This window comes from Aquarana catesbeiana, linkage group LG04, assembly GCF_042186555.1.
Source record: "Aquarana catesbeiana isolate 2022-GZ linkage group LG04, ASM4218655v1, whole genome shotgun sequence".
Lineage (NCBI taxonomy): Eukaryota > Metazoa > Chordata > Amphibia > Anura > Ranidae > Aquarana > Aquarana catesbeiana.
Window position 1 is genome coordinate 172,561,601 of NC_133327.1, and position 24,474 is coordinate 172,586,074.

A 24,474-nucleotide genomic window follows, 5' to 3' on the forward strand; every position below is an offset into this window, starting at 1 on the left:
AGGTGTCTTAGTCTGTTACAATCCTATAGTGTATACTAGAAGAGAAAAATTAGCTGTGTGCCGCTAAATTGTTTGGGTTTGGCTTGAAGAAAAAGTGGCAACCCTAATCTGACATCAAAGTAGATCTAGTATTCGCTTTATGAGAGTACATTTTTTGAAAGTAGTAGTGGAGATTGACTAAGTTAACTGCTTCCGAGGGGTTTGGTGCATGGTCTTGTCTCCAGTGTCTTGCAAGGATCATTTTTGCTGTCAATAACACATGAATTACAACAATTCTACATTGTGGGGTGAAAGATCATTACCCAAGTGTAGTATCGCAAGACCAGGGTCTGGCTTAGATAGAATACCTGTTAAGTCCAATATCATTCCAAAGATTTTTCTCCAAAAGCTGATAATGCTTTTACATGACCAGAAAATATAGACTAATATCCTCACTTGGTCACATTTTCTCCAACAGGAGGAAGAATTAGAAGTCAAAAATTTGGCCAATTGGTACGGAGTCAAATGCCAGTGCGTTAGTAACTTCTGTGTTAGCTCCCAGTGTGTGACACAATGAGATGCGTAATAGATCTAAGAAGAGGAGCAGGGCCCTCTGAATCCTACTGTATTAAAGTGTATTGTATTTGTACTGTCTACCCTCAAGTTGTAAAGCGCTACGTAAACTGTTGGAGCTATATAAATCCCGTATAATAATAATAATAATAGATACATTGTAGCAACTCACTGCTTGGTGGAGTATTCTTTTTGAAGGTCTGATTCCCATTTCAGCATTGGAGAGGTTTAGTAAAACTATTTTTTTTGCTGAAGAGTGTTGTAAAATAAAGAAATACCTTTATGATGAGTGTAGGGTTCATTAAGGTCAAGATGGATAAAAATCGATTTAAAATAAAAAAAGATCAGATTTTTTTGAATTTTATCAAATTTATTTAATAAAATGCTTAGGAGTAAAAATCTATCTATCATGAAATAGAGCTTAGTTATGTAGCATGAGGCTGTATATTCTGCAAATGTTTACATTTTTGGTGAACTCTTTCCATGAATCAAAGCTTTGCAAGCTGAGATAACATGCACTGGCAATGTTCTTGTTTTAATTAAATAAAAAGAATTTGAGTAGTTCTCCAACTATGTGAGATTAACCTAAAATTGGTTCTGATATCGCTGTTTTACTAACCTGACAGCTTATTATTCTAAATAGGAAGCCTTTATTTTGTTTGCAAATATTAAAGATCCTAACTACCAGCAAGAATAAGTCCTTACATTTAAAGAGTAAATGTCATTTCAGATCCATCATGGCAGTGCCTGTTAGCGGGCATCCACTCACCTTTTCCGCTACATCCCTCACCTTGTGTCACTGCTGCCTCACCAGCAGTCCCATTAAAGTGAATAGGAGTGTCGGTGAGTCAACAGCGGAACAAAGGAGGTGCCGCTGCAGGACAGAGATGACAGTTGCTCTTTAAAAATTATGATTTAAATTGAGTTGATTTAAATCAGGCCTTTCTACTAGTGATTTAAATCATGATTTAAATCGACTTGATTAAATCAAATCCCCCCTAATTAAGGTAGTGCCACACTTCCTCCAGAATCGCTACATTTTGGGCCAGGTGTTTGTGGAGAAAACCTTTAATTCTAGTGCATGTGAGGCTTGATGTTGAGGGTAAGCTAAATCCCCTCTTGAGGTCCTCTAAGGCCCCTTTCACACGGGCACCATCAGTTTAGCCACGTTAAAAACGTATCAGTTCTTATCCGTTGCTTCATCCATCTTCATCCGTCATCCGTTCCGTTAATCTCCGTTTTCATCCGTCTTCCGTTCCGTTAATATCCGTTTTCATCCGTTAATGTACACGTTTACATCCGTTTTTTCATCCGTTTTTGTATCCGTTTTCATCCATTTACAGCAGTTTCTTTGCATTTAAGGAAATTACCTAGAAAGCCTTACTCCACCCATCCTACACTGCCATGCGTGAACAATTTGCCGACTACTTTCTATCTCCATCAGGAGAAGTTTCATGGCAGTACACATATATATATATATATATATATATATATATATATATATAATGCAGTGCAAATTTTAATTTATTAATTCATTAATTTGGGTATTTCATTGTGTTTGATAGCATAAAAAGACACAAAAGCACATGATATGTTCAAAACAGTTTTAGTTTTATTATTCTGCATAACCCTTTTAAAATAAAGGTTTTTTCACTTTGTTTTTTTATTTGTTAAAGTATGAACTTTGAATTATTTCTACAAAACGGATCTTAACTGATCGGACGTTGACGGACATTGTCAGTTAACGTCAGTTAATATCCGTTTTGACGGATCTGGACGTAGCTTTGTACGTTAAAAAAAACGGATAAAAACGGAAGCGGAGGTTAACTGATGGTAACGGATGGTCATCCGTTTGCCCATAGGAATGCATTGTCGTCCGTCGACCGATGGAAGAAAAACGGATAGACGGTCCGTCCGTGTGAAAGGGGCCTTAGTCCTTAAATGAATTATAAAGGCAGCAGGTGTTTTATCTAAATGCATTCTATGCATTAAGATAAAAAACCTTCTGTATGTAGCAGCCCCATCCACGATAGGTGAGCATTCTAGCTTTTGTGTCATTATTTATTCTTTCCATAAAAAAAAAATTAAAAAATGCATCAGTATTTATCATTGGCACACTTATGGGCCAGTGCTTAAAGCAGCAGGGTTAGAGGAGGCAGCATTGACTTTCAAAACATAAAACTGTTTATAATACATATATAATTTATCCTGTTTCAGTCACCTCTGGACATTTGTGGCAAAATTCAAAACTCTATGGACCACAGAAGGCTGGAGGCTGCTGAAAATGATTCCTCGGGGCCAGCAACACTAGCTCTGCTGTAACCTGCAGTGTTGGTAGTAACTAGTGACAGCAGAACTTCAGTTATAATATGTCCAAGAAGTGTAAATAAAAAAAAAAAACTTTTCTTGCTATATTTACCTTTAATCGGGAGTTGTCCCCTGCAGCCTGTGTCATTGGAACTGTCAGAAGGCAGGGTGAAAAGTATTCATTTGCAATTTATTTTAGAAATGGGGGAGCGAGGGAAAACATTATCTGGAATTTAGCTCTAACAAGGAGAACATTTCTCAAAGTGCCTGGAACCCGAATATTCTCTATTACCATTATAGTGCCTTGCAAAAGTATTCACCCCCTTGGTATTTTTTGTGTTTTGTTGCCTCACAACTTGGAATAAACATGGATTGATTGAGGATTTGCATCATTTAATTTACAGAACATGCCCACAACTTTGATGATTTTTTTTTATTATTGTGAAGCAAACAACAAATAGGACAAAATAACAGAAAAAGTCAATGTGCATAACTATTCACCCCCCTAAAGTCAATACTTTGTAGAGCCACCTTTTGTGGCTATCAGAGTTCCAAGTCGCTTTGGATAAGTCTCTCTGAGCTTGCCACATCTTACCACTGGGATTTTTGCCAATTCATCCTTGCAAAAATGCTCCAGCTCCTTCAAGTTGGATGGTTTGCACTTATGAACAGCAATCTTTAAGTCTAACCACAGATTTTCTATTGGATTGAGGTCTGGGCTTTGACTAGGCCATTCTAACACATTTACATGTTTCCCCTTAAATCACTCAAGTGTTGCTTTAGCAATGTGTTTAGGGTCATTGTCATGCTGGAAGGTGAACCTCCGTCCTAGCCTCAAATTACACACAGAGTGGTACAGGTTTTGCTCAAGAATATCCCTGTATTTAGCACCATCCATCTTTCCCTCAACTCTGACCAGTTTCCCAGTCCTGACTGCTGAAAAACATCCCCACAGCATGATGCTGCCACCACCATGTTTCACTGTGGGGATGGTGTTCTTTGGGTGATGTGATGTGTTGGGTTTGCGCCAGAAATAGCGTTTTCTTTGATGGCCAAAAAGTTCAATTTTAGTCTCACCAGACCAGAGCACCTTCCTCCATACATTTTGGGAGTCTCCCACATGCCTTTTTGCAAACTCAAAACTAGATATATGAGCCGATTTTTGTCATTTTTTTAATTAATCAGCCGATTGTGCTGATAAAAAAGGCCGTTTTAAAACTTCAGCGTGACTTGCAAATAACTTCTGTAATAGAAGTCAGTGCAAGTTGCCTGAAGTCTTCCCATGGAGACCTGTCTCTCCTATCTGGGCAGCCTGCCCAAGTCTGAGAAAAGAAGCAAAGAGATGCAATGTTTATACTCATCAATGGACTGAATACATACGCACATGCCAATTATCAGTTTTTTATTTCTGAAAAATAGTTTTATGTATATATTTTTCTAATTTTACTTCACCAACTTAGACTATTGTGTTCTGATCCATCACATATAATTCAGATTAAAAAAAACATTGAACTAAAGGCTGTAATGTAAAACAAAATAGGTAAAAAGCCAATACTTTTGCAAGACACTGTATATTCAGGGTAAGGTTCAGTTAATTCAGTCACAGGCTTTATATCCAACATTATATTATACAGTGAAGAGTACGTGGTTTTAAAATAAACGTACCCTAATGCCAGCAAAGGGCAACTACAACTCGGAACATTTTCTTACCTATATATATATAATGAGCACACATTTCTGTAGAAGAAAGCTTGCTGTTGCAATTTTGATAAAAGCTTTAAAGCTGCTAACATAGCATTTGTAATGTTTTATTCCTGATAGGAACAGACAGCACGAATGGATGTTGTTGTAAAGTTTATACTGAAAAGTGCACGAATGTCAGAATCTATAACATTTACTATGAAATATCAATCTCATTTGTAAAGAGGAATCAAGAGCTGAAATAAATCATATGCAGGAATACCTTATACAAATCTAAAGATGGTAGAAGGTAGAAGACAGTTGTGAACTGCCATCCTTCTAAAAGACTTGATATAAATTCCTGCCATCTTTCTTGTGTGAATTACTTATATCTGCTACAGTGTAGCTTACTTAAAGTGGTTGTAAACCCTCACATATACTCAGTGAAGGGACTGTCCTCAGGTGATACACAGAGATGAAACAAATCCCCCTACATAAGTTGTAACCCGTTTATCTGCAGTCTTCTCTTTTCTACATCAATTTAAAGTGCTTACTTTATAAGCCTTTCTGAGAGTTCAAAGAAAGGGGGCAGACAGCTGAAGAGCTCAGTGAGGAGAGGTCTGAGTGCTGATTGGAGCGAAGCGACACACCCCCCTCCACACAGCACACAGGAATAGAGCTGAGGCTGTCAATCTCCTGGAGCTCCCTCCCATGTCACCTTTTTTTTTCTTGGTATGAGGAAAACTTGTCACAAGTGATTCATGCTGATAGCAGAGGAATTAAGCAGCAGACAGAAATGACACTTTGTGCTCTTAATTGAGACAAGTACACACTATGGAGGCATATGCTTTGCTCATATTTCATGTCTGAGGTTTACAACCACTTTAAAGCTGAACTCCAAGCAGAAAAACTTTCAAGCAGATATGTTCCTCAATAGCGAAAAAGGATCTAAATCATTTTTGTGTGCACCAGATGCCTCTACAAACCCTGATATTACTTTGTAAAAGTAGCAATGACATAATCACTGTGCTGTAGATAGCCTGTGCAGAGAACCGAGCAGTGAAAGGGATCCAGCAGGCTCCACCCAATACAGGATGCCTGCAGAAAATTACAGGATGGGAGACAGGACCAGTCACCTTATAAAAGGAAAGAGGGTGGCAGTGACTGGTCTTTATTACGGGAAGCATCTGCACAAATACAACATTTCACATTGGATTACTGCACAGTTCTGAAAGAAATACACAAAGCACACAAAGATTCAAGGAAGAATACATATGCATCTTATATTTAGACAATATTGGCTTGTCCTTGAGTTCAGCTTTAAATAAAGCAATAAATTACATTTCTTAAAATTAAGAAATTGTAAATACTGATATTGCTCATACACATTCAGGAACTAATTCAGATATCTATATTACTATTATTATTATTAATAATAATAATAATTATTATTATTATTGCTGTTATCATTAGAATTGTACAATTAACAATGTTGTTTAATATTAAACTAGAGCTTGTTGTAAAATGCAAGGTCTGCTAATTCGATCAGGGCCCTATCCCATTATAGAAATTGCTATATGTTAAAAGGGCAAATTGTACCTGTGGGGAAACAGGTTGGAATATACACTTACCTCTTACCTGTCTTCCATCTGTGGTGCTGATGTGGGGGTGAGGCTGTGGCCCTTCCAGCAAGATCCTGGGAGTAATAAGGGTCCCATATCTCTTGAACTGAACCGGAGTGTCCAGGATTCTCCACAGAAGTATAGAGATGTCACACCCTGAAATGCAGAAGCCAGGAGTAAAGTAAGTATTCATTATCAGTTTTTTTCTTTACAGGTACACTTTTGCCCTTCTGATAGCTATCAATCTCTCCAGAGGGCCCTGAGCTAATATGTGGGCCATGCATTTTTTTGCAAGGTTTCTTTTAAGTATTTGTGCCTATTAATACTTCTCAATAGCATCAAGTGGAGGGTAAACTCAAAGATAAGTTCACACCCTTTAAGTATATTCCATCTGTCAAAGATAGCATGACTATATCACATAGCCAAAAGTATGTGAACACCTCTCCAAATGTTTGAGTTCAAGTGTTTCCCGTGATAGGCACTGTTATTGTAGGCACTGTAAAGACATTTTAGAGAATTGTGGGCATCCCATTCATGTGGCAGCAGTTTGTGGAAGGTCCCTTTCTGATCCAAAATTACTGTACAAAGCCTGGTCCTTAAAGACATGGTTTGATGAGTTTAACATGGAGGAACTTTAGACGTCTGCATAGAACCCTGACCTTTACATTTTAATAGGATGATCTGAAAGGCAAATTGCAAAAAACTCTCCAAAATCTTGTGGAAAGCCTTCTCAAGAGACTGGAGGCTGCTATAGCCACAAAGGGTAGAGGACTCCGTCATCTTCTGATCTGAAATGTGTCCTGGTATACCATTTGAACATTCTGATTAAAGTTACTGCATCAGAAGTGCTGTAGTTTTCCATAATTGTATATTCGTGTTTTTCTTGAGCCTTGTTTGTCAGACTGATCATAACAAACTGAATCCAATCACAGGCCACTTTTTAACCATACAACCTGTACCAACCAGGGAATATACAGAGGTCCCTTGTGTAGTTTCAGACTTTACACTGTACTGTCCTTACTGAAAAAGATTTATTGAGAGTTTGGATTTTTGGGTCCCTAGGTTCTGCTGTTGATTTGTGCTTGAAAGCCTCTCTAAGTGACACAAGTAATAGCCTGAGGATAGCAGTTTGCTGTGTTTTACATGGTAAAGGTTTTCTGCTTTCTACATTGTTGGTTTTTCTGCTTATTGGAACTGCATCATTGTTCTCCTCCAGGAGAGAAGCTTCTGTTAGCCAAATACAAGGTTATTCTTGAGAAAAATGGCAACAATTTAGAATTAGTTACATCAAATTTGTGTGTTTCTCAACATCATACATCTTTTTAAAGAAAAAAAAAAAATACACATGCCTGTGCTAAGGTTATTCAGTGGCCCTAAAATGCTGTTCAGATATTTTATTCTGGTGTTAAACATATCCATCAATCCAAAAATAGGGAGCCACATGACATGAGGTTTGGGCTTAAAGGATTGAAGCTAGATTTTGTAGATATCCAGTTTATTCATGCCTTTAGAAAGTTTTAAAGTCCATAGGGTAGTCTTTAAAGTCGTTTTCCATTTCATGGATGGAGAATTGAGTGAGGAAAGATTTTTGGTTATGAGTGCATTAGCATTCTAGCTGCTGAATTCTGAACTAACTGCAGGCTGTGTAGATCTATATCTGGTAGAATATTTAACATAACACAGCAGCAGGGTACAATAAGTATCAGTTAGGGACTGTATAGGACAGCCTATACAGTCCCTAACCTAAGTACACCCTTTTACATATAATCATAAAGCTTGTTGAAAAATAAAAACATAATATATTTATCTACCAAGAATAGAGCAGGTGGATGGAGAGATGGTGGACCTCCATTGTGACGACCTCACCCCTAGATTCATCCAGGAGGTATATAAAAAAACAGCAGGTGGTTAAGTCCATATTGTTCCCAATCAAAGAAACACCAAGATAAAAGTTGTGGACAAAACCACACCAATCTAAATAAGCCTGCACCTTCCTGGCACAGAATGGAAGATATTGTAGACAGCCAGTGGAAGCCAGACACGGAGTGTTGTTTATTTTGGAGTGCCATTTTTATCGGCCGTTTTGTTGATTGTGGCATATTGCCCATGTAGAATTTCATGTGATCTACAACTACTAATAGTTTACAGAGCTCTGATTAATTGGAATGATGGTTACCCACATGCCTTGTCTCAATTAGCATACAGAGGATCCAGTTGTCCTTGACGGCTAGATTGAGAAGGCTAAGAAGATATTTCAATGTGCTGTATTAACCACAGTATACAGTATCTCACAAAAGTTAGTACACCCCTCACATTTTTGTAAATATTTTATTATATCTTTTTGTGTGACAACACTGAAGAAATGACACTTTGCTACAATGTAAAGGAATGAGTGTACAGCTTGTGTAACTGTAAATTTGCTGTCCCCTCAAAATAACCCAACACAGCCATAAATGTCTAAACTGCTGGCAACAAAGGTGAATACACCCTAAGTGAAAATGTCTAAATTGGGCCCAATTAGCCATTTTCCCTCCCCGAGGTCATGTGACTCATTAGTGTTACAAGGTCTCAGGTGTGAAAGGGGAGCATGTGTGTTAAATTTGGTGTTATCGCTCTCACTCTTTCATACTGGTCACTGGAAGTTCAATATGGCACCTCATGGCAAAGAAGTCTCTGATGATCTGAATAAAAGAACTGTTGCTCTACATAAAGATGGCCTATGCTAGAAGAAGATTGCCAAGACCCTAAAACTGAGCTGCAGCACAGTGGCCAAGACCATACAGCGGTTTAATGGGACAGGTTCTACTCAGAACAGGCCTCGCCATGGTCGACCAAAGAAGTTGAGTGCACCTGCTCAGCGTCATATCCAGAGTTTGTCTTTGGGAAATAGACATATGAGTGCTGCCAGCATTGCTGCAGAGGTTGAAGGGGTGGGGGTTCAGCCCGTCAGTGCTCAGACCATACACTGCACACTACATCAAATTGGTCTACATGGCTGTCGTCCCAGAAGAAAGCCTTTTCTAAAGATGATGCACAAGAAAGCCTGCAAGTTTGCTGAAGACAAGCAGACTAAGGATATGGATTACTGGAACCATGTCCTGTGGTCTGATGAGACCAAGATAAACTTATTTGGGTCAGATGGTATCAAGTATGTGTGGCGGCAACCAGGTGAGGAGTACAAAGACAAATGTGTCTTGCCTATAGTCAAGCATGGCGGTGGGAGTGTCATGGTCTGGGGCTGCATGAGTGCTGCCAGCACTAGGGAGCTACAGTTCATTGAGGGAACCATGAATGCCAATATGTACTGTGAAATACTGAAGCAGAGCATGGTCCCCTCCCTTCAGAAACTGGGCCACAGGGCAGTATTCCGACATGATACTGACCCCAAACACACCTCCAAGACGACCACTGCCTTGCTAAAGAAGCTGAGAGTAAAGGCGATGGACTGGCCAAGCATGTCTCCAGACCTAAACCCTATTGAGCATCTGTGGGGCATCCTCAAACGGAAGGTGGAGAAGCGCAAGGCCTCTAACATCCACCAGCTCTCTGATGTCGTCATGGAGGAGTGGAAGAGGACTCCAGTGGCAACCCGTGAAGATCTGGTGAACTCCATGCCAAAGAGGGTTAAGGCAGTGCTGCAAAATAATGGTGACCACACAAAATATTGACACTTTGGGCCCAATCTGGACATTTTGACTTAGGGGTGTACTCACCTTTGTTGCCGGTGGTTTAGACATTAATGGCTGTGTGTTGAGTTATTTTGAGGGGACAGCAAATTTACACTGTTATACAAGATGTACACTCACTACTTTACATTGTAGCAAAGTGTAATTTCTTCAGTGTTGTCACATGAAAAGATATAATAAAATATTTACAAAAATGTGAGGGGTGTACTTGTGAGATACTGTATGTCATGATTTAACCTGCTTCATTCTTGTTATTTTAGTTGAACAGGCTTTTTAACCTAATAACTCTAATTCCTATTAAAACTGTTTCAATTCAAGCAACTTTGCATTTGTAAAAAAAAGTTGTTTTTTTTTTTTGTTTAAAATATGTAAAATTGAGAGTTTTCCATATAACACTAAAACACTATATTTCAAGAGGCTATGGTGAAATGTACCAAAAAGTCCACTTGACCACACTGCACAACCACAGTAGAGTCTTAGAACAGATAATATCTGCGCCTTATATCCCTTTACAAATGCTAAAAATCAGGAGATTATTTCTTATGTTAGAATAGTGGGTAAGTGGCTTTTCTTTTTGGTCCTTGGCCAACTAAATTATGAATATCCGCTTATTGTTGGTATTTGTGATGGATGTCGATTCTTCTGTTCTAAAAAGAACTAATATGGTTCAGTGGAGGCCCTTTTTGTTTCTTTTGGCCAACCTCACTATAACCTGTCTGGTTATACTTTCCCATTGGTCCCCAAGCCCTCCTCTATAGAAGCCACTACACCGATTATTGGCCTCAAACCTTAACACGGCCATAGATGATGATATTTTCTATGGTTGCAGGAAAGAAATTTGCTTTACTTCCCCATTAACACAGTCAGTGTTGATGGGGGATTTCCTCCCATGGAGCTATTGTGTTCTCCCGGAAGGGGGGGGTGCGGGGAGCCTTCCCGGCCAGGAGAGCAAACAGTGATTATTGCTAGCAGCTATAGCCGCTAGCAATAATTGCATGTAAAATCAGACAAGCTGGTTGTACCCAAGTCGATCAATGGATCGATCCTCCAACTGGGGTTTAATCAGCCTGCCCATACATGATTCTAATCCCTAAGTCCCTGCTGAACCGGTCAAGATTCGAACCGTCTATGGCTTTAGGCAATTGTATGCAGTTTGGAACAAATTGCTCTATAATATTAGATTTATTCTGTACTATACAATAGTGGTTGTTGATTTACTGTTGGGCAGAAGTCATACTGATATTAATTTCTTGACTCCACCCACTATCCTAAAATGAGGACTTATTCCCTTAATGTTGAGATTTGTGATGGAATGTGACATGTAGAAACCTTCTGTCCTAAGAAGGCTGGACTGTGCTTCCCTGTAACCACAGTTCTCCTGTGTGTGGCCTTGCCTCCTTTACAGCATTGTCTGTCAACCAGCTGATGAGATTGTGGCTAGGGGTATGCATACTAGTTATTCTGCCATTACCAGGAAAGAAGTTGCAGGCGATAAATAGTTATATTTGGTGTGTGTAACAGTGTTTCCGTTGGATTCATGTAGGCTTGGTCATTAATGAAAGTGAAAAGTGATGTAAAGCATAGCAACCAGTCAGAATTCGGTTTGAAGTCAGACCAGAAAAAAATATATTCAAGTTAGTTGCAACAGCGACTACACTTTGAACTCTTACTTTGCTCACTGTGTTGTTTTATTGAATAGCCCCGCTACAGTTTTTAAGTTATATTTTATGTCTACAATCAATGAGCTATGACAAAATAACTTTAACAAAAACTATACTGGCACATTATTTTTCCTATTTCAATAATGGTTACTGTATTGCACTTTATTTTCTAATAGAAAATGACTAAATGGCTCTTATAAACCACATCTACAAACCTTGGAATAAAGGAAACAACTGTCTGGAGGCAGGAAATGTACTACAAAGAGAAGCATAACATATGACCTAATGCATTACTCCACCTTGCACACTAGCGCTACCATTCAGTCTATACCATCTCTGCTAACATGCTAGCTCTCATCACTGCAGTTTCCACTCTGTCATTGCCCGGAGATTGTTTAGTCTGCTGAGGATCTGGGTTATCCATAGGGAATAGGGAAGATAAATGAACACAGCTAGCTCTGCTGAGGATGAGACGTTATTCTAATTCACAACGTACAGGCACAGAATACAAGACGTCCCATTAGCTGCAACATAAACTATTGAAATAGTGCGCCCTAAATTGTCCCTGCCACAAAATTGATTTAAGTAAAGTTTGCAAGATGAGCACATTTTAGTAAAGACTGGTAAATTATAGCCATTACTCCTGCATTACCGCAGCGGGAGACATTACTTGTTCTGACACTGTTTGGTACATTACTGAGACTGTTTGTCATGTGGCGGAGTTCCCCTTAGTGGCAGTGGCAGTTCCTCGTTGCTGTGCAGTGTGATTGCTGTGATCTCATTAATGCCCGCTGCTCCCATTAATGACTCAAGCATACATTATTTTCCCATGTAAACAATAAACACATCACAGCACATCTATAGTATTTTCTTTATGGATGTTGTTTGTAATGTGGATGTATTTGCTTGGTATTCATTGATGGTTGTACCACCATAGCAGCCTTAACAAGCACTATGGATTCGCATCATTACAACACCCCCATCCCCCTCCTTCCATTTGTCTACTCCATAGCCTAGGCAGCAGAGACAGGCAGTAAAATATGTTGTGATTATGCTGCATTTCTCCTCCATCTATGTGCTGTTGAAGAATGTGCAGTGCAGTATTTCCTGTGATCACAGTGATATACAGGGATGTTATTGCCTAGCGTTGGGTTAACCATCTGCTTGCGTGTGTTCCATTCTTATGTATTGTGATTTAATCTAAAAGCAAGATATTGTGTTCCCTATAAGCACTGCTAAATTGTCTAGCTATAAAAAGGTTAAGGCCCCTTTCACACATGCGGTCCATTTGCCCATTTTTCATTCATCCGTTGATGGATGAAAAACGGATATCAATGCATCTCTATGGGAAAAACGTATGTAAAAAGATGATTATCCATTTATATCTGTTTACATCCGCTTCTGTCAACATCCGTTTTTGGGAATGGATCAAAGCCCTATTTTTTTTCCGTTAAAAAAATAGATGTAAACGAACAAACCATCTATTTTTGCATGAAAAAAAAATGGCTCAAGTGGTTAAAAGGATAGTTCACCTTTACAAAAAAATTGTCTATGCAGGGATGTTTGTAGTTTAAAACAAACTATGCGGCTCTGACTAAAGATAAATAATACTCCTGCTATAGGTGTAGGCCATTCACATATCTCATGAAGCCTGACTGGAATACTCCCAGGACATTGCTAAGTTCTCCCAGGAAGTTGCTAAGTGAGGCCTAGTGGTCACTGCTCACCTCCTCCATCAAAGGAGTGAGCTTTTGCTCTGATTTAAACCCCCTCACATACTCTTTCTGTCCCGTGATGCTGCAGCTTTGATCCCAGCATTTTAGAGTTCACTCCTGTGATAGTGAAGGTGAGCAGTGACGACTAGGCTGCAATGTCCTGGGAGTATTTCAGTCAGGCTTCATAAGATATGTAAATGGCCTACACCTATAACAAGGGCTTTATTCAACTGTAGTCAGAGCTGCACAGTTTGTTTTTATCTACATAGGCAGTTTTGTGGTAAAGGTGAACTATTCCTTCAAGGACTCTAGCTGAAGGATGTAAAAGCGGATGAAAAACCGATGTAAACTTAATCTGTTTTTTCTTCAAAAAAACATGACTGAACTGATGAAACGAACGGTCTGCATGTGTGAAAGGCGCCTAATGCTTTTGTCTATTTTATTTGCAATACTGGAGCAGCTTATAAGCAGTTCAGGATGCACTTGTTGTAGGCAATTGGCGTCTAATGTGACCTTGCCAGTATAGACCTCTCTGTACTATTCCAAACATTATCTGTTACAATAGAAGTATTGTGGGGAGGAGGCAACTTCTACTATACCTAGAGTCCAATTCCGCCTTAAAGTAGAACTATAGGCAAAACTTTTTTTTCCATTTTGGATAAACCAAGGGAGGGTTATCCCTGTCAGATTTTTCTATGCCATATGTGTCCCATTGCAGATGTTTTCCTTCACTTCCTGTCCCATAGCTAAACAAGAAGTGAGAGGAAATCCCTGCAAATTAAGGGAATTCATTGGGAACCCCCAGGTCACCAGAACTAGTGTCTCCATTGGAAGATTTCCCCTCTTACTTTTCTGGGGACAACCCAAAATTTGGGATTTTCTTTTACTTTCACTTTAAAAGATAATGGTAAACAGGACAAATAGAGAGGTTGAATCTCCCTAATGGGGGCACAGGCAGCAATAAAAACTGACAAGCATTTTAATCCCCCTGTACTCTATCCAAAATGAAAAAAAAAAAAGATTTGCCTTTAATTATACTTTACCCATCTCTAGGTAGACAACAATAATAAATAGTGTGGCAAAGGGAAAGCACCTGGATTGTATGTTAGAAGAATTTAGACATCAAGACTGAGTATAAGACTGGAGAATGGGAATTTCCAACAATATGTTTAATTGCACTACAATGTAACGATCACATGTATAGGTGTAGCTTAGGTGTGGATGTACATGTCTGAAAAAAGATAGAACAGCTTCTAAAATAAGGGTTGAAAACAGTCTGGTTGAGCTCCAGTCTTCACATTACTGCTGGGGGGCACACTATGGGAGGCCTGCCCCTTTGTCTGTTTCTTTTGGGTTAATAATTGAAGGAAATGTAATCAGTCAATTTGTCTTTAAAGACTAAATAGTTTACTGCAAACAGTGTAGCGATTACTGAGAGGCGGAAATTTTGTTTAACTTCGGAATCCTATTGTTATGCATGATGATTATTATATTTGCACAATATTCAAAAATGAATCACATTTATGTATCAGATGTAATTGACTGAAGTGAATTGCTTGTTCTACACTTAGGTTCCATTCTTCTACAGCTGTATTGATTGCACCAAAGGAAAATCAAACATCTGCAAATTACATTGCAGGAAGATACATTCTTTGGTAACCAAAATAGAATTATTTTTACTCCCTGAAGAAATACCTTGTTTTCTGTGAAAGAACCAAACATCTAAACTAGATGTTGACTTGTGCTTAATGTGGTTCTAAAGCCTCAAGTTTTTTTACTTTGATGCATTCTATGCATGAAAGTGTTACCGAACCCAGGACCCTGAATTCACTATATCTGGTCTCGTACACAGAACATGAAAATGCAATAGATTTAGTAAATATAAACTGCTAGAAACTGCTTTTCTCATCAGCAGTTAGAGCAGTCTTGTGACTTCTACCGGTGTCTGGTTAAAGCTTGTAGGAGGAGTTTTGGAGTTTTCATTCTCCCCTGATAGTCCTGTGAGGCTGCAGGACCCATGGCCCTCTGTCTGGACAGTGCTGATTGGCCCTGTGCTTATCGCATGTATTCTCCCAAGAAAAAAAAACCTCTCTCAGGATCAAACAGCCTTTTTACACAATGCAGAGGATTAACCCCTTAGGTCCTACAGTGAGTATAACAAACATGCTTTACTGCATATACAGACTGATTTTACTGTTGTGGGTTTAGTAACACTTTAAGGTAAAAAACCTTCTGTGTCACTGACCCCTCCCCCCCTTTTATACTTACCTGAGCCAGATCGCGATCCAGCGCTGTGCATGAGCTGTGGTTCTCCTGGCTTTGTCCCTCCCTGGGCAGATCAATAGCAGTGCCATTGGCTCCTGCTTCTGTCAATCAACTCCAGAGACAGGGCTGAGTCCCACTGTCTGTCTTAATAGGCACAGCAGCGAGTCTCAAGAGCGAGCCCGCACGAGTGCCCCACGGGAATCGGCTTCCTATTAGAGGCACCAGCAAGAGAGGAGGAGCCAGGAGCGTTGGCGGGGGACCTGAGACGAGGAGGAATTCTATTGCACAGAGCAGATAAGTATAGACATGTTTGTTATTTAAAAAAAAAAATCTTTACAAACACTTTAAAGTGGAACTTTATCCATAACAGCTTGATAACTATTAATGTTCTTTAACAAAAGATCATCCCATCCACATTGATACTCATGCTACCAAATGTAGTGTGTGCTGTAAATTGCCTCCAGTATTGCAGTATTGCTCAAGTTTCTTCTCGCTGGAGGCTGCCATTTTGTTAAAGCCCAGAGCAGTCACTTCCTTAGGCTAGGTTCTAGGGCTGGCGAAAAAATCGATTTGAATCTTGAATCGAGTTGAGAGGTCAAATCGATTCAAATTTTCAGCAAATCGATTTTTTAGATTTTTTTTTTCACCAGGACTGGCGCTGACACCACACCGGTCCTGAGGAGCTGCGGGCAGGAGTTTTTAGGTGAGGCTGCGGCTTTGGCCTAGTTTGTGAGGCCGGACACCGCAGACTAGGCCAAAGCCGCGGCCTTGCCTAAAAACTCCTGCTTGCAGCTCCCCAGGACCGGCGCTGACACACCGGTCCTGAGGAGCTGCAGGCAGGAGTTTTTAGGTGAGGCTGCGGCTTCGGCCTAGTCCGTGAGGCCAGACACCGCGGACTATCCCGAAGCTGCGGCCTCACCTAAAAACTCCTGCCCGCAGCTCCTCAGGACCAGCGCGGTGTCCATCAAAAAAAAAAAAAATTCGAATCGTGAATTGAGTTTTTTTTTTTTTAATCGCCCAGGTCTACTAGGTTCACACTTGTGAGGGTGGTTGCCGCTGTGGGTCCGCACCTGTCCCCGCAGCCTCAACCACCCAAACAGAAAAAAGCGCTACCACTCAGGAGATGCATGGGGGTACCAAAAAACCTAATGGCATCCCCATGCACTGGGAGCCTCACTGCACGTAGGTAGCGTTTAGAAGCATTCAGCATTTTTTTCTGCTGGAAAAACTCTCCTAGACGTTGAAGCTCAAAAAACGCTAACAGCCTAGAGTAGTGTGCATGGACACATAGGATAACACTATTTAGCTTCTAGGAGCAGAAAGAAATGCTAATAGCTTCTATGAGCTTAAAAAATGCTAGCATGCATGAAGCCTTCTTATATTTTATTAGAGGTTTTTTTATTCACTTAGCTTTATTACTGTCACTAGGAGACTGACAAGTCACTAAGTGATAGTATATTTTATGTGACAAGTCCTCTTTATGGAGATTTCAGGGGGTCTATTATACCTCTGATGTCTCCTCTGCAGTTTCCAAATGAATCCACTGCTGGCAATACTTGATTTGTTTACATCCATATCCACCACCGGGCAGCCAGTTTCACAAAGAGTGGGAGGACCAAGGAATGGATATTGGGACAGGGTTTCACACATCATGGAGATGGGGATGTACACAAAATGAATGCAGCCCAACAATAGGTACACCCCGCAACCACATGCACTGGTGAAGTGGCATTTACAGGGTTAATACAGGCAGTGAGGAGGCAACATATCACCTACTCACTGCTTGTCTTTGTCAGAGGTGCAGAAATGACAGCTGCACATCTAAACAAAGCCTTGTTTTCCTCCCTTTGTTCTGATAAATACACAGTTGAATAGGTTTTGTTATATCTGTTCAGTATGTGCCCTCTTTGTATACCAGGGCTGATTTCATAAAGGACTTGAGAATCTTCATATAATAAATGGTGTAAATCATGTTTAAAGCAAATTCCTGTTCACTTTGAAAACTTAATCATGTGCTGATGAAATAAGCAAACCGAAATTTGCTTTTCACATAATTGGACAATTGAAGTGATAATTCACACAATTTAGTGTGTGAAAACTCTCAACTCCTTTAGCAAAACAGCATGTTTGACATCCATCCTTCTATATATATATATATATATATATATATATATATGGTGTGCAATTTGTTACTATTTCAGACTTTTAGGCAAAACCTATGTAAGAGGAAGGAGTATGCCCCCAAATCAAGTAGAAATACCCCCTGCAGTGCAGACATCACTAGCTGGGAACCAGTGTTTTAGACAATACAGAAAGTCAGATGATTAGAACCTTGTGCCATCACTATGACATATAGGCAACAGATGGGCTTTCTTCTGCTGTATTTTATCTTGTCTGCATCCAAGTCCAGTCATAATGGGTTTGATAAAGCAATTCTTGAAGTACAGAATCACATTTTGCCAGCAGAGGGAGCTACAATGCAAATGCAGTAGCAGTTGCCAATCCTGTTAGAACTGGGAAGCCGCTGAAAGGGGGGTCAGAAGCGCTAAACAGGAAATTGCCTTGTGGCTAGGCCTGCAGTGTCTTAAACAGGGCTTCTTTGAAGAAACAAGGTGGAATTAAGTGTGTTTAGTAGGATCATTGCTGGCACAGATGGTAATGACTCATTTTACAGTTTAATAAATGCTTAGTGAAGATGAAAGAAATCCTACTATAGGAAAGAAAAAAAACAGATGAAGGAAGATCTAAGGACTTTGTACTAGTTGCATTGATCAAAGTCTCCAAGTGCAGCTCAACAGAGGTCTGCTCTCTAGTTAGCAAATATTTCCTCTGGACTAAAGTTTCAGCTAGTATGGTAGAATGTAGTATATGGAATATATCTGGGGTTGTGTTGGGGCCAGTATGGCTTTTCTATGCAAATATAGCATGAAAAAATGAACAATACCTTATAAATAAATTATGTTAACACTACATGGGAAGTGTGCATTTCTGTGATTTTTCGTTGGTCAAAGATGATCAGGAATCCTTTATAAACTCCAAATATGTTATCATGGTTTCTTAAAAGAGAAGTATGGGAATTAAAAAAATAAACATTCATACTTCCATAGGTGAATGCAGCATCAGTCTGATGTTGCATCTCTCCTTGCTGCAGACCAAGAACTGAATGATCAAAGACCTCTGATCGGTCGCTTCTCGGTCTTTAGTGAGCAGAGAGGCGGTGACTGTCAGTCACTGGCTCTCTGTTCTGCCCATCCAGCGCTCACTGGAGCGCCAGGCTGTGCAGGGAGTGGGAGCAACTGGCTCGGAGAGGCTGAACCAGCTGCTGGTCCAGGCATCTGGGTGGGTCCCAACATTAAAGTCGGGATCGCACCAGAGCCTGGATCGGCTGACTTACGTCAGCCGACAGTGGACTTTAGCCAGCGTCCTAACAACTGATTACATCATGGATTGATAAGGAGCACGCTTGGTGTCTACACAGCATCCTTGCTGGCATTACCCCTCTCCATCAGCACTGAGGTTATGTTAGCTAAGAAAAGGGAGAGGAACTGATAGAGAAGAGAAACATAGGAATACTAGTCAGTATCTGAGTGCAAAGGTATATTTACATTCTAAAAATGAATCACCTCTAATGTTGGATTTCCTACATATGTGGATGCTGCTGTGTTGTTTAAAAATATTAGTTTTGTCTTTTACATTTTGGAATGGGTTCCCTCGAGATTGTGCAGAATTGTAAAGAGTACCTTGAATGAAAAAAAGTTGAGAAACATTGATATAGACAATGGGCTGGCAGCTGCTGTACAACATAGGGCTTCCACAGTTTCCACGGGCTGGGACAAAAATGAGCCAGTCTAGGACTGAAGCTCCACACCATGATATTAGTCCAGATACAAGTTTATTACAGTATAAAATCAGATGAAACAAAGCCAATGCGCTTGCCCCCTTCATCAGGGCTAAATAGTAAAGAGAACTGTTTTCACCATTAGGGATCCAGAAATGCAATGCAGTCATTGCTGGAGTGCATGTATGGAGTGAGAAAGTGGCTTTAGCAAACTACATGTTGTTTAGTTAGGGTTTCAAGTATATATGAACCCTCACCTTGTAAAACAACCCATTCAGTTTAATAAAGAAATGAAAGGCAAAACCTTTGTGGGTACATATAAAAAAAGGGGAAAAATGTATTTATGATATTTTGTATAAGTGATCACATACCCTCTGATTTCAGCTGCATAAGGGGTCAGAGTGCTAAGGGAGGAGAAACAGCAGGACACTGATCTTCCCAGTGGATGTATGTTCCTAAGAATGGGGGGGGGGGGCATATCAGCACAAGTCTGATCAATGAAGAAGAGCAGGCTCCCAGCATAGCAACACATCAAGTTTAAATCGATGTGGGGTGCAGTCAGTATCTGTCTGCTTTTGCAGTGTAGTGCCCCTTTACTTTACTTCTTCCAGCAGGTCCTCCACACAGAACAATACCCAACCATGGACCAGCAAAGCAATGGTTGCCCAATCTTTTTCCAGCAGACCTTTGTACCTAGGCTAACATAAGGAGGGGTCATTTTTTTTTTTTTGTTCTTGTATGTGAACTGACTTATGAACCAGGAAAAATTGTGGCTTCCATTATACAATGGAAACTGACCCTGTTCTGAGTAATCAGTGCTGTCAGGATGATGTGGAATAGGCTGGGCACAGGCACGCCCATGTGAAGTTGTTAGGTTATGAATAGTATATAAGTTTTTCCTCCAAGTAGCCTAGAGAGTGATTTGGTTGTATTCCATTATTTAAACAGCTCCTTCTGGTAACACAGTAGTTTGTCTTTCAGTAAGGCCAGAGCTCCCCTTTAAGTATGCAAAAGAAAAGAATGCCGATCATTGATTGCTGGTGATTGCTGACAGTTAGGCAGTCAGCTCTCAGGAATTTTCAAAGGAGTTGTTCTCACAGCCAAGCTGGTGCAGCAATCCCTGGAAAATGTTTGAACTCTACACAGTGTGTTACTGTACAAATGTGCATGACTAGTATTTTCATAGCCTATGAGGAAACCTATGGTTTCCTGTTGAAAGCAGAAATTCCACTCCGCACTGCAGTGTCTGCGGCGTGCTCAGCCTAGAGGTGCACATTCCAAATCCCTTAATGCACTCTGCCACACTGGCTTGGCAATGCCTTTCAAACCGTTATATGAGATTTGAAGATTTGACCTTAACATGGTATGCTGGGCTGGCTCACCTCCCATTCAAACATGCAAGGATATCAATTTAAGAAAAAAATAGGCAGGGGTGATATGCTATAGCAGACAAGCTCAATTTATATTTTGCTTGAAGTGAGGAATGAGGATAAAGGTTCAGTATTCAATACATTAATTGCTAGCATTGCAGATATTCATGTAGTATTACACATCAATAAAACATAAAGATGAACTTCAGGCATATAGCTAAATACACAGATGAAATACATACAGTATAGGAGAGCTATTTTAGCTGCCAAATTATTTGTATTTGTCCATCCAGTCCTGAGATTTATACAGCATTAAAGATATTCACATGCAGTGCCACACAATCCAAGTGCAACAATTAATCACAAAGTGCAACAATTAGTCACATATATATATATAAAGTGCAAAAATCAATATAGATATCAATACCCAATCCTAAAGTGCAGTATAACCACTTCAGCCCTGGACCATTTGGCTGCCAAATGACCAGGCCACTTTTTGCGATTCGGCACTGCGTCGAATTGCGCAGTCGTGTGACGTGACTCCCAAGCAAAATTGATGTCCTTTTTTTCCCACAAATAGAGCTTTCTTTTGGTGGTATTTGATCACCTCTGCAGTTTTTATTTTTTGCGCTATAAACAAAAATAGAGCGACAATTTTGAAAGAAAGCAATATTTTTTACTTTTTGCTATGATAAATATCCCCAAAAAATATATATAAAAACAATTTTTTTCCATAAGCATTTGTTGATTGGTTTGCCCAAAAGTTATAGCATCTACAAAATAGGGGGTAGTTTTATGGCATTTTTGTTAATAATTTTTTTTTTTACTATTAATGACGGCGATCAGCGATTTTTATCATGACTGCGACATTATGGCGGACACATCGGACAATTTTGACACATTTTTGGAACCATTGGCATTATTACAGTGATCAATGCTTTAAAATTGCATTGATTACTGTAAAAATGTCACTGGCAGTGAAGGGGTTAACCACTAGTGGGCGATCAAGGGGTTAGAAGGGTTTAATTGTGTCCTAGGGAGTGATTCTAAGTGTCTGGGGGATGGGCTAGCAGTGACACGACACTGATCGCTGCTCCTGATGAGAGGGAGCAGACGATCAGTGTCCTGTCACTAGGCAGAACGGGGAGATGCTGTTTTTACACTGGCATCTCCCCATTCTTCAGCTCCGTGACTCGATCGCGGGCACCCGGTGGACATCAAGTCCGCAGGTCCCACGGGCACGGTCACGGAGCTCGCGGCAGGCACACGTGCGCGCCGCCGGGAAATTCAAAGTGACGTACAGGTACGTTACTTTGCCCAGCCGTGCCATTCTGCCGACGTATATCAGGGTGAGCCGGTCGTTAAGTGGGTGCAAAAGTCAACATAAATATCAATACACTAATCCTAAAGTGCAGTGTAATATCACAACAAAAATAAAGTATTTATGTACAAAAGTGTTGATTAAAGCGGTATTCCAGCCTTATTATTTTTCTTATTAAAAGTCAGCAGCTACAAACACTGTAGATGCTGACTTACCTATCCAGGGAGCCCACGATCTGTCCATTGGATCGGGTGCAAGCACCACCATTCCAACTAAGGGAAACCGGCAGTGGAGCCTTGCGGCTTCACTGCCGGTTTCCGACTGCACATGCACGAGTCCCGTGGCATTTTGTGAATAGCCAGCTTGTCTTCTGGGACACACACAGGTCCCAGAAGACAAAGGGGGGTGCTCGCCGAAGAAGAGGACGTGACGTCCTCTTGCAGATTTGCATTACAGAACGTGTTCCATAGGAAACCATGGTAAATGGACTGTAGTGCAAATCTGAAAAATGCAAAAAGCACTAAAAATGCATAGGTGTGAATCCAGCCTTATTGAGGAAGGATGAGCAGTTGCTAGTCTTCCACCAGTTGCTTAATGGACAGCCTAGCCCAGCATATTGTTTAAATAGGGAGTCATGAATGCATAATGTAATAAACTGAATCACAAACTTAATAGGAACCTGCTAAATATAAAGGACAGATGCCATTTTTGCTTCCCTTCAATGTGTTTAATTGTAGGCATTTTTCTTTTATTATAAGTATAGAGATGTGTGTGATGGTCTTTGCATGTGTGATTATAGCATTTGCTTTAAAAGACTGTGTATCATTCTAATTCAGTTTAGATTTGTTTTAAGTATTGTAATATGCACTATACAGCAGGTATACTCTTATATTTGGTACTGTGGTTACTCTGCTTTCTGATTCATAACACTTGCAATAATTTTACTTGATTATGAAAAGAAAAAAACCTGTCAATGTACAGCTACCTTAATTCTGTGTACATTGCAAGGGGATATTTGTTGGTATAAAGACAATGCACCCTAAATATATTCTTTTTCATTAATGTCCTGCTGGGGGGGGGTGTCGTAAATATTCTCTGCTCACTTTAATGCAATAATCTCCATGTTCATTTAGCAAGTACTGAGGTTTTAGAGCTGCAGATCTCACTGATGGTATTCCTAGGTTCCATAAAGCTATGCTTAGACATGGCAATAATTCTATGTGTATCATTTATAATGGGAGAGTCTCATAATATGCTTCCTTTTTCTGAGGTTATGTGTGAATTTCATGTGAATTAGTTCCAATACTTTATTCTACTGGTAGTGTCCAAAGTTGTTAAGGGCATCAAAGGTTGTCCTTAAAGTAGAACTATAGGCAAAGCATTATTTTTTTTTTTTTTTTGGATAAAGCAAGGCATGGTCCCTGTCAGATTTTTTTTTCATCATCTGTGTCCCATTTTGGGGATTTCCCTTCACTTTCTGTCCCATAGCCAAACAGGAAGTGAGAGGAAATCCCTGCAAATTAAAGGAATCCCTCACCAGAACTAGTGCCCAATTAAAAGATTTCCCCACTATTACTTTCTGGGGACAGCCCAAAATTTGTGATTTTCTTTACTTTCACTTTCAGTGATAATGGTAAACAGGACAGGGTGAATCTCCTTAACATGGACACAGCCAGCAATACACATAACAGGTGTTTTAATCCTTCTCCACTCTATCGAAAACAAAAAAAGTTTTGCCTTTAGTTATACTTTAAGGCCTCATGCACATTGGATGTTTTTTGACATTTTACAGCAGCTGTTTTTAGCTGTAGACGTTTTTTTCTACAGTTACTAAACTCTCCATCATGTTATCCTATGTGTCCATGCACACATAGGTTGTTATCAGCAGTTTTGAACAATGGTGTTTTTGAGCAGTAAAAAAAACCCCCAAAACTAGTGGGTTCTGAGAGATGTTTTTCAGCTGTAAAAAACACTGATAAAGCTGATAAACCTCGATAAACATTAAAAAATGACGCTCATCAGCGGTTTTTAATGTTTTTGATCCATTGAAAAAAAATTTTTTACATTTTTAAAAATTCTTCAAAAAAAAACAAAAAACGCTAACACGGAAAAACACTAAAAACCGCTATTGAAAAAACGTTGAAAAAAGTTGAAAAATTCACTGCAAAGCTACTGACATTTTTATAAGGTTTATTTTAACATCCAGTGTGCATGAGGCCTAAAAGAAAAGTAAAGGAATATTTTTTTTTTCAGTTTTGTACTTACCCATGTGGATGCAGCATCCTCCAGTGCCTCTACACTGAGATCTGAGCGATCGAACACTGCTGATGGCTTGGTTCTCACAGCTCCCCTAGCAGAGAGCTGCAGACTGTCAATCAGCAGCTCTCCTCTCTGTTCCACCACGCTCACTGGAGCACTGACCTGTGGAGGGGTGGAGAGCGGCCGTCTCAGGCTCTC

General features: G+C 39.9%; 1 protein-coding gene across 2 annotated transcripts in view; it reads left to right on the forward strand.

Moving 5' to 3' along the window:
• The window catches only part of SPSB4 (splA/ryanodine receptor domain and SOCS box containing 4), a 209,577-nt gene that overhangs the window by 180,141 nt on the left and 4,962 nt on the right, over positions 1–24,474 (forward strand). The window lies entirely within an intron of this gene.